Genomic DNA, 17782 nt, shown 5'->3' with positions numbered 1-17782 from the left:
ATAACCCATCCCTTTTATGTACACCTTTGCTCTTAATTACCTAACACTATAATCTCTTATTTTCTCTAGATCTTTTCTAACTTCATACCCAGAAAAAAATACCTGATGACTGTACAATCATTTATTCATTCATCGGACTCATATACATGTAATTAATTAAGATTAATACACAGAATGCACTATACAATTTCATGGAGAAAGAGTGGATTCTGAAATTTTAAGTAATAGTCACTGAAGAAATGAGGCTACTTCTTTGATAGCACAAGTAGAACAGATATCAGAGAGCATTCCCCTGATCCTCAGTTTCAATCTGGTCTTCTTTTTTACCCCAACAGTATTCTTCATGCATCTCCACTTCTACTTTTATAATTTACTCTGAATTTCAAGTATGCTTAGAGAGTTATTTTGTTTAGAGTATTTGATTTTGTTTTTTACTCAAAATAAGCCCTTATTATAAAATCACCTAGGTGGTTCTGACAAATGGCATTCCATAATATTCAGTCCTCTGAACACAATATTCTGTACTTAAAAAGGTGTTCTTCAACATCTACTTTTTTTTATTATTTTTATTTTTTTATTTTTTTATTTTTTTGCGGTACGTGGGCCTCTCACTGTTGTGGCCTCTCCCATTGCGGAGCACAGGCTCCGGACGTGCAGGCTCAGCGGCCATGGCTCACGGGCCCAGCCGCTCTGCGGCATGTGGGATCTTCCCGGACCGGGGCACGAACCCATCCCCTGCATCAGCAGGCGGATGCTCAACCACTGCGCCACCAGGGAAGCCCCAACATCTACTATTTTATTCTCACTCCTCATTCCTGGTTCAATGTCCCACACAGATTTTTTCTATTTAAGACCACAGCCATTTATGTTTCATATTATTATCATTTTATCTTTTTAAAGTGGAAACATTTGTGTCAGCAGAGAGATCATGCAGTCCTAGGTACCTTGCTCTGCAGCTGAACAGTTCTGAGTGATAATGGCTGGTCATGTGTGCACTGCTGTTTGGAAGCCACAAGGCCACAGTAGCACTGACAGAGAGGTGGTGTTGACAGGAAAAATAATAGAAACCATGAAAACCAAATATTCTAATACTTGGAAGGGTGCCAATCTTTGTCATTATTGAAAACTGCCTCTGTGACCCCAAATGGGTATCACCCAATATTCCATCCAACACACTTAAACACATGCAAGCTGAAGACTGTCATACATTTAACAAATAAAAAGTCCCAGCAACTGAGCAGAGATTGATCTTTGAAAAACACTTTGTAGATTATTATCAATTCAGTTAAAGTAAGACCAAAAATACTGAGAAGATGGTTACTGAGCTGTGAATGAATCGAAAAATCTTGGGGAAAATAAATGAAATTGCTTCTTTATTCAGTTTGTCCCCCAACTAGAGCATAGCCTTCCCTTTGAGATGCCCCCTTAAAAAACACACATAGACTACCGTATGATGCAACAATCCCACTGCTGGGCATATACCCTGAGAAAACCATAATTCAGAAAGACACATGTACCTCGATGTTCGTTGCAGCTCTATTTACAATAGCCAGGACATGGAACCAACCTAAATGTCCATCAACAGATGAATGGGTAAAGAAGATGTGGCACATATATACAATGGAATATTACTCAGCCATAACACGGAATGAAATTGAGTTATTTGTAGTGAGGTGGATGGACCTAGAGTCTGTCACACAGAGTGAAGTAAGTCAGAAAGAGAAAAACAAATACCGTATGCTAACACACATATTTGAAATCTAAATAAATGGTACTGATGAACCTAATGGCAGGGCAGGAATAAAGACGCAGACGTAGAGAATGGACTTGAGGACACGGGGAGGAAGGGGAAGCTGGGACGAAGTGAGAGAGTGGCATGGACATATATACACTCCCAGATGTAAAACGGATGGCCAGTGAGAAGCCGCTGCATAGCACAGGGAGATCGGCTTGATGCTTTGTGATGACCTAGAGGGTCGTCACAAATATCTCAATCTGACGAATCCCTGTGTTTAGTGAATCCTTGATTTCTTAAAATAGGTCCTTCTTTCCTGACAGACATACCTCTGTCTTTAAAATTAAACTTTTGGCAAAAATTCAGATAATATGTAGGTACATATTTTTGTCACAGTGATCTTATTATAATTACTACTGAAAAAGTGAATTAAACTGCCTTGATGGCCTCCAAAATAAGCGCTTCAAGTAACAAAATAAGAAAGGATTTGATATCTTGGGAAAACTCATAACTGAAAAATTCGATATATTTGACTATACCTAAATAAACACCTTTGTAATACATAAGACAACAACATTTAAACTGCAAACTATGAGAACCTATTTGCAATAACATAATAGAAGAATTCCAGAATAAATGATGATGCTTACAAATCCATTAGAAAAATATAAACAACCCAATGACTAAACGGTTCACAGAAGAAGAAATCTGAATCCTCTAACAGAATTTTCTTTAATGAACCTTTTTCCCCACTCATAGTTTTGGCCAAGGTTCCCAGGCAATAGGTGCCAAAGCAACATTCTGAAGCAGGTTTTGAAAACAGTGTATAAGACATTTGTATTTGTAACCTTTAGCCTATCACACACAAGTTCATAAAGACGTTGATGCTGAAAAAAGTGGGGAGTGGAAATTAAGAGCGCTGGTTTCCTGAAAGTGGCACCACGGGATTTAAGCCTACAGAGCACGTTCATAGTTGAGGAGCACCACGGCTGGCTGGCCTAGGAAAGTGCAAAACTGTGGCTGGCTAGCTGCTCTGATGGCAGTTTCTGGGAAAGCCTGAACTTCCAAATTCTGTCAGAGTAAAAACGTGAGTATGAGGGGCTCGAACCGAGATGGCACTGAGAGGGGCACTGCGACCCAATAAAGAGACTATGCTATATGTGTCACCCCAAATCAAAAGCTGGGAGTCAAGTCGTAAGCTGCTAATCAAAGGACACATTATCAATAATAGCTGAAGATGAGATATCCTCAGTGGCAGCAACAGATCTTTCAGGAAACCAGAAGGCACTTCATGAGAGAGTAAGATTTAAACAACCACCAAATCCATGAAGTTTTATTCAAATAAACCATCACTGTTTCTTATTTTCCTTCCTCTCCTATGAAGCTTAACTACTGATGTGAGAGGGTTCTGAAACTAGAAGAGACAAAGATATATTTATTGTATGACCTAAAAGATTGTGGGACGCCCTAGATTTTTATCCGGGGTTTGGGAAAAGGAAAACATTTGGGTGTTTTATGGGTATTTGAGAGGGAAGAATAAAATTGCTTTACTAATGCTCCATACTGTATTCCAATTTTTCATAATTATCACAAACATATGAAATAAATATTAAGTTTACTAGTAATCAAAGATACACATATTCAACTAAAAATAAAATTTTATTTCACAAATATAAAATTTTCCGAAAAACTACAGTCTTGCGATATCAAGTGTTGACAAGAGCTTGGAGAAAGAAGAACTCTCATACACTACTGCTGGTAGTATAAGTTGTTATAGCAACTGTACATTAGCAGGTAGTAAAATTCATATCCATACTCAAATAACAGACTAAGTCATTCTTCTGCATGTACAGGCTGGAGGACCTTCTACATGTGAAAAAGGAGACACTACAAAAATTCTTACTACAGTCCTCTTTGAGACCAAATAAAGTGCCAACCTAATGGAATGGTAAATTACAAAATGGAGGATGAGAAACTATATCATGCTAAAAGTAATATATTAGATACATGCATATCTATTTAAACAGAATATAGAAATACAACATTTGGTAAAATATTTGCCTAGACCTATGAGTAATGGTACTAATTTTAAAATTTTAAAACAAAAATATTTATTATGCTCATGAATTCATATATGTGAATGCAGGTGGAAGTATAAACGTAACAGATTTAGAGATATACAATAAACTCACTATAGTGTACTCCTGTTCTGGTCAAGTGTTTCTGACTCGATTTATTCTGGCTAACTGGATTAGGGGTATATTTTAAATTATTTTTAAGTCTAAAACCCCAAATGTTTATTCACTTGTCAATCACATCTACTCCCTATTATATTTTTGCCATTGTATCATGGTATAGATGCAATAAATTATTGAGGTACTAGGATTTTATACTTTAAGGACAATAAATACTAAGGTTCTTTAAGCAAGAAATAAAATAAAAATCAGTGATTTTTAAAATCATTTTACTTTTTCTTTTTAGTGTAAAGGTATAACTCATCATGTCAGTGCAACACACTACACAGTGTCTTTTAAGATATGATGTGTGTACACGTGTGTGTTTTTAGAGGTGTATACTGGAAGTACATACTGTATCTTTAGCCATCACTACTTTTAGAGCTGTTATCCATCTCTTATTAATCCTGTTAGCCAGTATTACAAATGGAGAAAAATAATAATATAAAACTGCATTCTCTGAATTTTTTGTTTAGGACTACAAAGTTTTCCTTCTTCTTCAGTCAAGTAATCAAAATCTATCCTATACAATTAATATTAAAATAAAACCATATTTTTTATGTTCCCAGTTTACTGTTGTTTCAGACAGTTTATAGAGACAACAGTTTTTTATTCTAATTCCCTTGGTATAGAAAACAGATATGTAGTCCTTCAGAACCATAGAATGTGTCCAGTTAGCCCAAAGAGAAAGCATCAGTAGTATCTTGATTAAATGGATTTCAGTGGTCACTATATTATTTACTCAATGTAGAGAAGCAAGTGACTAAGAATGTGTTTTTTTCTCCCTGTATCTTTTTATCACCTTACAGTATGATTTGTGAGCTGCAAGTAAAGTAACAGGAGAAACAAAATCTAAGTCATTAAATTAAAATGTATCATAAATAACTCCATTTCTCTCCTCTTTGATCTCCAGTTCATTTCTTTTTAGTATAATGCCCCTGCCCCAACCTCACTTATTTCAAATTATCCCAAATTACCATCACTATCATTAGTAATCTTTTGTATTTGCTATGTAATTTTGACCTCCATGGTCAAATACCAGGTTAGCACTTAGATTTCAGACTGTAAGTATAATTATACAGTTGATTGTACAATCAATTAGCAAATATACAGTTCAAGTTTGCTGGATAGAACCATCCTTATTCATAGCTGGACTACATAAATATTTCAGGTTGTCTCCCAAACAAAATTATTACCAGACTTGCTGGTAACTAAACTTTACCTAAACAAGATGTCAGCCATGGTTGATTCCTCCTCACTATAACTTTTCAGGTTCCTCAATTTATTTTAATAAAAATGTAAAAAGAACTGACTACACAAGAAACTTAATTAACCTCATGATACATTTCAACCAGTATCATGGTAGACGTAATATGAAACACCAACTCCAGCTTAAAGAATTAGTCATTTATATAATGTTAAGCTAAGTAAAGCCACTATGCCCCTATCAAATTCTAGTTTATCCATTTTTCAATTATATCCTGTTATAAGCAATAGAATTCTTTATACTGAGAGGGTAAAACAGGAATATTTTGATGTTTCTTCTTTAGTATCTGTCTGTTGCTCTTTTATTCTGGTGGCCACGTGGCATTCATGCATTAATTTTGAAAATTTGCAGATGGATTTAACTGTTCTCCAATTTCTGACACCAATGATATCGTTCACGTTCATAGGTATTCGTCTCAAAATTCAGCATACTAACCTCATACATAAGTCAAATAATAAAATTACACAAATGCATTTTTGGAGAGACAAATAGAACTAGCCCACTGAATTACTCCAGTAAATCTCTGGTTGCCTGGCAATGAACAAGCCAGACTCAAATACCACAGGTGGAAAGACTGCTACGACCCCAGCTTTCTAGAGTTACCTGTATGGTGGGAATTGACATACCAAGAATCAGAATGCAACTTCACCCAGGAACATTACTCCTCAGACTTCCCCTTTACTTTGTAAGCCCACTTTCATTGAAAACCCACACATATGAAGAATGGCAGAGAGTGGGATCCCTCTCCTGCTTCCCAAACCATGATGTCTCAGTTGCACTGAGCCACGTACACATTTCTGTAAAATACCTGAAGAACTAGTGACCACATGCTTCCTGCAGCTGCAGAACTTCTCCTTCCGAGTTCTAGCCTTTGCTCTCTAACTCTTGCACGTTGTTTGGTAGATCAATTATAATAAACAGTATCCCCAACTCATGGTCTGCCATTTGTTTATCATCCTGTGAGGCAAACTGGGTAAAGGTAAATCTTTCTAGTTTTAACTTCCTAATCGTAGCCACATCCCAAAAGGAGCTGGTAAAAATCATTCTAAGGCAAAAGGAACTATTGAAATGTTTCATAGGAAATTTAGGAAAAACATGGAGATAAAAACTCTAAGTACATACAGGAGGACAAAGCCACAATCTATGAAAGTCAAATCAGGTTTTAAATTCTCACAAGAACTCTTCTCATTTTATTGTGCTGTACTCAGCTTAGTACTCGAATTCGCTCTTACCAATAATATTTAGGACCTCGATTTTAATCCTCCCCCAAAGGAATTCACATGGATTCTGGAATCGGAAAAACTTAGATTTACACCCCAGCTCTGTCACTTAGTAATACTTTGACCTTTATAAAATCACCTAAGGTTTCTGAGTCATTAAATACTCATCCTCACAATAAGGATGACAAAGACAACCTCACGATTCTATAAGTTATTTTAAGCTATTTTAAGGGTTAAATTAGATAATATATATGGTATTTCTGCACACAGCCACTTCATAAGGGCTGGAGTATTTCTTCTGCACACTGGAATTAATTAGTGCTGGTTACATTTCTTGCCATTCGATCTCCTATAGTACCTAAAAAGTTGCAAATCAAATAAGATTCCTGTGCGTTTCTTTTCTCCATACCCATGTGATTTACCATCTCTGCCAAGGGCACTTTCTTTGTGACAATCTGAATTACTGACCACACAGAAAAAGACTGAACAGTACTGGGGGCCAGATTCTGCCAGCTGATATGCACTGAAGCTTAGCTCTGAAAAGCAGAATAAGTTAAACTTTCCATGAACTGACAGCAGCATTTGTAAATGATTTATGATCTGCCAGTACCCTATCATCCATAAAAGTATTTCTTTACAACTATATACCCTAGGAATTTCTAACAGTAGTTAACAGATAGGAACTTCCTCTTAGAGTTTCTTCATAAGCCTATTAAATGACTCTCTCTTTACATTTACAGTTAAAGAGTAGAGTGACTGAAATAACAGGATAATATTTTTAAATTGTGTGTAGTTGAATCTGAAACACAATTTTGCATTTACAGCCAAATATAGACCTTAATTTATCATCCCTCATTACTTTCTCTATCTGAAATAATAAATCAGTTATCTCACTTTCTAAACACAGTGTCATTTAATTCCAGGTCTCTCACTCAGCTTCTCCCCATGAATGAGATGTTTGGTCTCACAAAACACCTCAGTGTTTTTTCTCCATCTATCAGCCCCATGGAGCCTAACTTTCTTCCTCTTCTGGCCTATATTCCGTGACCCACTGTTCTTTAGTCAATCACTGGATAAAAACTTGAGCCTTGGTTGAATTCTATAGTCACCTTTCATCAAGCTTTCACTTAAACAGATCAAAGATACTCTACAACCTGGCAGCCAATCTCTTTGGGCCTTAATGGTACCTGTGAGGGCCCACTGGTACTTCATTCTCCCATTCCCCTAAAAATTATTTTAAATTCATATTATGGAGAATTCCAAACATAGTAAACCAAATACCATAATAAACTCCAATATACCTATCATCCTCCCTTAACAAACATCAACCATTTACCATGTTTATTTCATTAAAACTCTGCACTCAGTAGCTACCCAATTTTCAATTCTTTAAGTGAAACATCCACATATTGAGAGGTGTACACCTTAACAGCTTGATTTTGATAAATGGATAATCATGTAATCCACACTGATCTCAAGATACAGAACATTTCTTCCACACTGGAAAGTTCTCTCATGTCCTTTTCTCATTCAGTTCCCTCTACACAGGGCTAACCCAGTATTTTTACTTTTTTTTCCCACCACAGATTAGTTTTGCATAGATTAGATTAGTTTTTCTAATCAAAGAATAGCTTCTTTCAATCAGCATAATGTCTGTGAGATTCATCCGTGTTGCATGTATGTTTATTCCCTTTTATTATGGATAATATTTCATCTAATAAACAATACTACAATTTGGTTAGCCATCCCTCTGTTGATGACATCTGAGTTGTTTCCAATTTGCAGCTATTATGAATAAAGCTGCTATGTGAACTCTCTCGTACAATTTTTGGTGGACATCTGCACTCATATTACAGGGGTAAATATGAACAAGTGGAAAGGCTCTGTCAAAGAGAGTAGGCACATGTTTACTTGGCTCTTTAATCTGATTAGATGTAAAGACACAAATGATTCTACCTCCACTAGAGCACTGACAGTCAATGGCATGATATGGCAATAGAAATACACAAAATATCTCCATTGGATATTCCTAATCAAACACTAACAAAATGCAAGGATCTGAGTGAACATGTATATAATATTTTAGGTTACTTTTGCCAACCTAATAAGTATGATGAGGTTGGCTGGTTGCTCCTGATGCCTCTGGACAAAGTGGGAAACGAAGAGGATGGGCTCAGGAAATCAAATTCCCAGCAAAAGCACTGCATAAATGACCTGAGCGCTTCTGTAGCTGCCTGCAAAGAGACACTTATCTCCAGTAGCTGCAGAACTAAAATGGCTGAAATCCAAACTCAGAATCTCATCCTGCAAGTGACTGAATTGCAACACAAATTGAATTCCCAGCCCCACAGGGTGTTTGCTGTTAAAGTGAGGGCATTAACTGGGAACGAGTAAGATCCTGTGCATTTTAACGGGGATGTGTGGTAAGACCCTGAAAGAACTGAGGATGACACAGTCTCTCCACCTACTGCTTCTGAGAGGACTAACTATGACTTGCCCAAGGAAATGTAATGGCCTTCCCTGAGGCACTGCCTTCCAAGACAATGCAGACACTCCTGAGGACCCACCCCTATCACTTCTCTTTGTTTCTAGATCTATAACTAAATTCAAGTCTCAGAAGTTCCCTAAAGGTGAGGTGTACTACACGCCAAAAGAACTACTTGAGTTTTCTAATTTATATAGGAAGAAATATGGGGAATATGTGCGGGAACAGATATCAAGGATGTGAGATAATCATGGAAGGAACATAAAGTTGGGTAAGGCCAAATATTTTGATGTGGGCCCACTAAGCAAGGATTCTGCATTTAATTTTGTACCTAACCTGGGAGGTTTGAGAAGACACAGCTTTCATGGCAAGTATGAGAAATAAATTTGTGAAGGTAGACCCAGCATCTCTGAAGAACTCTGAGATCATTCTTCTATGTAGACTGAACTTACAATGGGGACTGAGTCCCCACTGAACTGAATGGTAAACTGAATTGGTAAACCTCAATGTAATGTAAGTCACTGGATCCCAGGGTGGCAGAAGCCAAATGACAGCAGACAACTGCCAAAGTCAAGATGAGTATGGCTGCTGTAATGTATGGTAGAGTCAAAGGAGTACTCAGAACAGTCTAACACATATAAACAAGGGAGTTGGCTAGCTATTAAAGTATTCCTAGAAGTGAAATACATAAGTAAAGTGTTCCTAGAAGTGAAATACATAAGAAGCTTACTAAATTCTTACTTGATCTACGGCAGTAGTGCTGACCTACAACAAAGAGGCTGCCAGATATTCCTCCACCAAAGATGGATTTATTCAAGATCAGCTGAGAGTTACAATTAAGGTTCTGTAATGATGGCAAGCCAAGTGCAAGCCCCACACAATAAGGTAAGAAGAATGCTTTTACAGAGGGGAGAAGTTGGTAGGGCTATAGCAAACCAATAGTCCACGGCTTTTCATTAGCTATGTCCCTGCCAGGAAAGAAGAGGAGTCTTTATTCTTCCTGTTGGGCACTGGCAAGCGCTTTTTCTCCACACCTGTCAATAATGTCCATCAGAAACAGTTTTCTTTCAGCTGACAAGGTCAGCAATACAACTTCACTGTCCTATCTCAGAGGTATATACCAACTCTCCATCCCTATGTCATAATTTAGTTCACAGAGATATTAATCTTCTTTCCCTTCCACAAGATATTACCCTGGCCCATTACATTGAGGTCATTATTCTGATTGGACCTAGGGATCAAGAAGTATCAACTACTCTAGACTCACTGGCAAGACATTTCTGTGTCAGAGTGTGAGAAGTAAACCCAATAAAAATTCTAGGCCTTTTATCTCTAGTGACATTTCTATGGGTCCAGTGGTGCAGGGCATATCAAGAAATCCCTTCTAAGGTAAAGAATGAGTTGTTGCATCTGGTCCCTTTTACAACCAAACAAGAGTCACAAAGCTTAGTAGCCCTCTTTGGATTTCAGAGGTAGTATCTTCCTCATCTGGGTGTGTTACTCCAGCTCATTACCAAGTAACCTGAAAAGCTGCTAGTTTTGAGTGGGGCCCAGAACAAGAGAAGGCTCTGCAACAGGTCCAAGCTGCTGTGCAAGATGCTCTGCCACTTGGGCCACAAGATCCAGCAGATCCAATGATGCTTGAAGTGGCACTGGCAGACAGTGATGCTCTCTGTAGCCTTTGGCAGGCAACAGGCCCTATCATAGTTATTATAAATCTGAATTGAAATTTCCTATTTATTCCTTTCACTTTCTGATTGATAGATAACACTTTGAAAGATGCTTAAGGAAAGGTATTATGTCTGATTCACCGTCCTCCCCATTTATAAGATAAAAACATCTTATGTATATTTTTGTTGGACTTTAGTTAGAAAGAGACATATAGTAAAGATTCTCCTTATTTTGTTATTTAAAACTGTCTTTCTATTTTAATAGGTATTTGCTATAAAAGTATTAACATGACTACAGATAAATGTACAATTTTTGAATACAGCAATTGTTATGTTTCAGAACAAAGCATTCTATCCTTCAAACTTTTGAATGTGAAGTTTTCTGTTGTCTTTCAGTAGGATATTCTCACTGCATATGCATGCACCTTAACATCTGTGCCATTCTGTTTTGAATGTTTGACAGAAAAATTATTCAACAGGTACCCCAGCTGTCAAAGCATGCCATTTATGATGCTTCAACAAGCAGCACAGACTCTTCAAACTATACTGCACCCAGGGGAAACCTCCACTGGGAACTACTGCCTCAAATGTTGCAAAGCATACATAGGACACTTACACTTTTTAACATCAGGTCTCCTCTATTTCTGCAAAATTGGTCTCTGTTGATAATCTCCTTCTTATTTTTCACCTAGGGTGACAGTGATATGATTGATACTGTTTACTCACTTCTCAATGGGCCCTTAAATACTGTCTTATCTTTGACATTTCACTTATCTCTGTTTTACTTGTCAGTTATTTATTTCATGTATTATTTCTTTATTTAATGGTGACCTTTCTCGGAGAAGTTCCATGTACAGATATACTTTTTTTCCTTTTGGTATCAAAAAATACTGAGGAGTAGAGATGGAGAGAATTGATGAAAAATGATATAAGATCAGTTTTTAAGCTACTTCTGGAAAGCACATCCCAAATCATTGCTATATAAGAAAATCTATTCACATAAGGCATACTTTTGACTATTTTATGAAAAATATTATTTCAGGGAATATTGTGCCATTTAAGATATGACACAAGGGAATAGCACTCACTTTCTACTTCCCTAAACTTATTATCCTTCCTCTATTATGTGTATCTATTGGTGATTCCTTATTTTTCCGAAAATCCTAAATCAGTAAACTTGAAACGATCATCGAGATTACCTCCTCATATTCAAAAATTCATCAAGTCCCATTAAATCTATTACATTTACTCATTCAGACAAATCCTATTAAGTACCTGACACATGCCAGGGACTTTGATGTACAGTAAGATGGAAGGAGAAGCTAAAACTGCATGATCCCTGACATCATGGATCTTATGGACTCGTTTGAGAGAAGAGGCAGACATTAATCAAATAGTTTCACAGACAACTGCAGGTACACAAAGGAGAGGTACAAGAAAGAGAGGTTCTTAGTGGTCCTCGTGCATATATTAAAACTTCAATTGAGAAGGGGTGAATCGTGTTCGTATTAGAAAAAAGAATAGGCCTTGAGCAGATGAAGGGAGGTTTGGAGTGTTTCAGCTGAGGGAACAGCATGTGCAAAGGCTCAGAGGACAGAGGCGTGCAGTAAGTCTGTGATACTAATAGAAGGCAGTGAACCGGCTGGGTGAAAAGTAAGACTGGAAACTTTCAAAATGAGTCTGAATAAGTTTAGGAGGGACTTTTCTATGTCAAACCTTATAAGACATATTAAGTAATCTGGTTCTTAGTATACAAACTTTTTAAAGCCAATGAGTCACTTCAAGCAGAAAATGGAAAATGAGGGATTGGCACAATCAGATTTGAGTTTTGAAAGATCGCTCAGCTGTGAGAAGAAAAATTTGGAAAGGAGCAGTGGCTGGACATGAGGAGAGTACTTCAGATGCTCCCGAGAAAAGATGATCTAACACAAAGATAGTATTAAAGATCACTTACTCTTATCTAAATTTTATAGCTCGGGGAAAAATGGGAAAGGACCAGGTTTAATGTAGTGAAGAATCATAAAACTTCTAGACATGTTGATTTTAAGAAATCTTAGTGAAGGCCAATGGGGTGATATCAAATAGACTGTCATATATATATATATATATATATATATATATATACACACACATATGCGCGCTTAGAAATTCTAGGATGAAGATATAAATCTGATTTAGCTGCATATAAGAGATAATTAAACCCAAGATGAAATTGCTTAAGTGTTATAGGAGACCTAAGATTGGGATGTGATGACCTTTGGCACATAATATCTGAGGAGATAACGATGAAATTAGAAAGCAAAGCAAGAAGCAAACAGAGAGATAAAATCAGAGAATGATACCATAAAGGGCAAAGAAAGAGAGTATTTCCAAAGAGACTTGTTGGCCATGAGAAATGAAAGCATTTATCTAACAAAAACTTGTATTTAAATGTTCTATAAGCAGCATAAGAGCCAAAAAGTGGAAACCACCCAAATGCTCATCAACTAGTGAATGGGTAAACATTATGGAAAACTACTCAACCATAAAAAGTAACAAACTAATAAATACGTAATAATATGGAAAAAATTAAAACCACAGCACTAAATGAAAGAAGGCAATGACAAAACATGAAATTTAAGAAAACAGAGAAAATGACCATGAAATAAAGAACATTAACGCTTCTCTGGAGCTGGCGGTGGGAGGTTAGACAGGGATGGATAGACTGACTGTAAAGGGTCAGAATGGAACCTTTTGGAGTTGTGGAAATCTCTTATACCTTGATCATGGTGGAGATTAAATGAAGTAAATTACGCCTCAATGAAGTTGCATAGTCAAGGGAGTTGTAGGTCAACAAAATCAAATGCTATTGAGAGGTCAGGTGTGACTGAAACTGAAAAATATTTTTTAAGTTAAACACAATGATTTATTAAGTTAAACACAACGGACACCAGGTATTTATCAGAAATGACTGTGCGAGAAGTTAAATCAGGGTGATTATTTTTAAAGACTGAAGTAATTTCTAGTGACTAAAGAAACAAAATCACTAACTTTTCTAAAATTTAAGACAATTAATTAATTACTTCAGTACCTATCAACTATTTAATTCTCCATCCTTAGTCAACTCCTAACAAACACATGTAATGTTTCTTGTGATTAATATAACACTGTCTGGCTCTGTTTTTGTTTTGCTTTGCTTTGTTTTGTGTCCCCCACAGAAACTGTCAACCACATCCAAACTGAGGACGGACATGGGAATGGCTACAATTCACTACCTTAAGATTAGAAGTGGAGATCAGTGCTTTGGCAATTGCATCCATGCTATTATTATCATTCGAGTTTTCTTTTTTCTTTTAAAGAAGAGTTTAATGTAATGTTTACTACATCAGAGTTGGCTGCGCAGTGCCTTTCAGAGGAAAGCGCCATATAAATCTAATAAATAAATAATAAACAAGTGATATAGGCAGGAGGAAAATTACATGTTTTAGGTGAGTTGTAAAGAACATTGTAAAACCTGTAAAAACGCGTTTGTTAGATGAAGAGACAGGGAAGAACATGCAGATGATCGTCGTCCATACAGAAGTGAGTGCCATGCAGTATTTTAAAGTACAGAAAACCCCCCAAGATTTTTAACCCTTTGTGAAACTGACTCTGCCTGTGCTTTTGGCTGTAGGGAATGTGAGGCACAAAACAGCAGGTAGCTCAGTGGCATTTTGTTTACTTCCTCGGTAGGCCACAGAGGGGCTGTATCAGTCGAGTTTTAATTTTTTTTCTACTACATCATATTGGTTGGAATTTTCAAGTAGCCTAGCGCAATCTAGCACTGACTATAAACTACATAGGTTCATATCTAACACTTAATGATTAATCATCTCACACTAAGTGTCTGCTAGGATTATCGCCTTAAGAGCAAAAGTAATCTTAACAATATTATAGCTATAATTTTATGTGGATTCCTCAGGTACCTTGAAATTTTTAATTTAACAGATAGTTAAGATCAAAAATAGTTTTGCGTACAAATATACTTCAAATCCATAAGTTGTTTTATTTCTTAAATATTTATGTGCACATTTAAGTAACCACATCAAAATATTTCAGATGATTTTGGAGCATCTGATATATTTCACTCAAAAATGCATCATTTCTCTCTAAATATAAAAAGTAAATATAAAATACATTATATTTACATAAAACATAAAGTCTTTCTCAATATAATATTCATTTTGGCAATCAATTTTATAAAGATGTTTTCTTCATCCCAATCTTATATCAATGAAGAAACAGGGGTACATATGTACCATACTGTATGATACAGATGGAATAATCTATATTTTCCTATCCATTCCAAAATTGAATTTTCATTAGTTAGGCTTCTGATTTGATGATTTAAGAATTTGCTTAAGTGGTGTTGTTAGCTCACAGTCTATCCACAAGGACCAGAAAATCAAGTTTGAAGGCAATGACCAACATCATGTAAAAAACTAACCCAGTGAAAACACCAGAGCCTTGAGCCATAGAAAACAGATACTGCAACTTGCACCCTAAAACTGGGCACTGTGTTCTGCCTCTATGAGAGACGCTGACACTAGTTCTAGAACCTGGAAGAGCTACTACAACCCATCAGCAAAACAACTTCTGTGTGATCCAACTTTCCTTATGTCAGTATATCCAGATTCATCATCCAGAGCAGGTCCATCTGAGTAGTGGAGCACACATCTGATGCTCAGGCTGTAACTTCTAGGGAAATTGCCAAAGATAGAATGTAGATATTTCACCTTCTATGGTGAGAAGGAGACTGTCATAGAAGATGGTTGATTCCTCTAACATGGGATGAACTTTCAGATGTTGGTGTGCCAAACGAAAAAAATATATATATATTACTACGGACATTAGTAATGATTTTCTAGAAGCAAAAATTATAATATTCTTTTTTCTATGTACTGACAATTACTCCTACTTGTTCAAAGAGTTTCTGGTGCAATACATAAGCATCAATTAATGCTCACAGTTTGTAGCCCACTTGACAGTCTTTAACTATGAGTCAGCACTCTATAACTTAGGACTGCATTACTTTAAAAGTGTGAGGGTCTGAAGCCTATTTATGAAAACCCCACAGATAACATCATTTGTAACGGTGAAAAGCTAAAAGTCTTTCCTCTAAAAGCAGGAACATGACAAGGATGCCCATTCTTGCCACTTCCATTTAACATAGTACTGTAAGTCCTTGCCACACTAATCAGACAAAAAAAGGAAATAAAAAGACATCCAAACTGGAAGGGAAGCAATAAAACTCTAACTGTTTGCAGATGGCATGATACTAAATAGAGAAAACCCTAAAGTATTCACCAAAAAACTATTAGAACTAAAAATGAATTCAGTAAAGTTTCAGGATACAAGATTAACACACAGAAATCTGCTGCTTATCTATAATAATGAACTATCAGAAAGAGAATTCAAGAAAACAATCCCATCTACAAACCCACCAAAAAGAATAAAATACCTAGGAACAAACTTAACGAAGGAGGTGAAAGACCTATACTCTGAAAACTATAAAACACTGATGAAGAAATTTGAAAATGATACAAAGAAATGTAAATATATCTTGTGTTCTTGGATTGGAAGATTAAATGTTAATATGTCCATACTACCCAAAGCAATCTACAGATTTAATGCAATCTCTATCAAAATATCCACATTTTTCATAGAATAGAAAATAATCCTAGTATATGGAACAACAAAAGACCCCAAATTGCTAAAGCAATCTTGAGAAAAAAGTACAAAGCTGGAGATATCACACTCCCTGATTTCAGACTATACTACAAAGCTACAATAATCAAAATAGCATGTTACTGACACAAAGACAGACACACAAATAAATGGAACAGAATAGAGAGCCCAGAAATAAAGCCACATGCTTATGGTCAATTAATCCCCAACAAAGGAAACAAGAATATACAGTGAAGAAAAGGCATGGATTTAAGTATACTACCAAATGTAAAATAGATAGCTAGTGGGAAGCAGCCGCATAGCACAGGGAGATCAGCTTGGTGCTTTGTGACCACCTAGAAGGGGGGATAGGGAAGGTGGGAGGGAGACGCAAGAGGAAGGAGATATGAGGATATATGTATATGTATAGCTGATTCACTTTGTTATAAAGCAGAAACTAACGTACCATTGTAAAGCAACTATACTCCAATAAAGATGTTAAAAAAAAAGTCTCTTCAATAAATGATGCTGGGAAAACTGAACAGCTACAATGTAAAAGAATGAGATTAGAACATTTCCTCATACCATATACAAAAGTAAACTCAAAATAGATTAAAAGACCTAAATGTAAGACCTGAAACCATAAAACTCCTAGATGAGAACATAGGCATAACACTCTTTGACATAAACTGTAGCAATATTTTTTGGATCTGTTTCCTAAGGCAAATGAAATAAAAGCAAAAGTAAACAAATGGGACAAAATTAAACTTCAGAGCTTTTGCACAGCAAAGGAAATCATTAACAAAACAAAAAGACAACCTACAGAATTGGAGAAAATATTTGTAAATGATATGATCTATAAGGAATTACTGTCCAAAATATATAAACACTGATAGCACTCAATATCAAAAAGAAACAAACAAACAACCTGATTAAAAACTGTGCAGAAGGCCTGAATAAACATTTTCCCAAAGACATACAGAGGGCCAAGAGGCACATGAAAAGATGCTCAACATCACTAATCATCAGAGAAATGCAAATCAAAACCACAATATCACCTCACACCTAGCGGAATGGCTACCATAAAAAAGAACACAAATAACAAATGTTGGCAGGAATGTGGAGAAAAGGAAACCCTAGTACACTGTTGATGGGAATGTAAATTGGTGCAGCCATTATGGAAAACAGTATGAAGGCTCCTCAAAAGACTAAAAATAGAACTACCATATGATCCATCAATTCCACTCCTAGGTATGTATCTGAAGAAAACAAAAACACTGACATGAAGAGATACATGTACCCCAATGTTCATCACAGCATTATTTACAACAGCAAGGTATGGAAGCATCCTAAGTGTCCACTAATTGATGAATGGATAAAGAAGATGTGATATATACACATACACACACACATACATATACAACAGAATATTAGTCAGCCATAAAAATGAATGAAATTCTGCCATTTGCAAAAAAATAAATGGATC

The sequence above is a fragment of the Monodon monoceros genome, unplaced genomic scaffold (genome assembly GCF_005190385.1).
Source record: "Monodon monoceros isolate NGI ecotype Baffin Bay Population unplaced genomic scaffold, NGI_Narwhal_1 Super_Scaffold_2, whole genome shotgun sequence".
NCBI lineage: Eukaryota > Metazoa > Chordata > Mammalia > Artiodactyla > Monodontidae > Monodon > Monodon monoceros.
The sequence above is the reverse complement of the archived record's forward strand: the minus strand, read 5'-3'. Positions refer to the sequence as shown.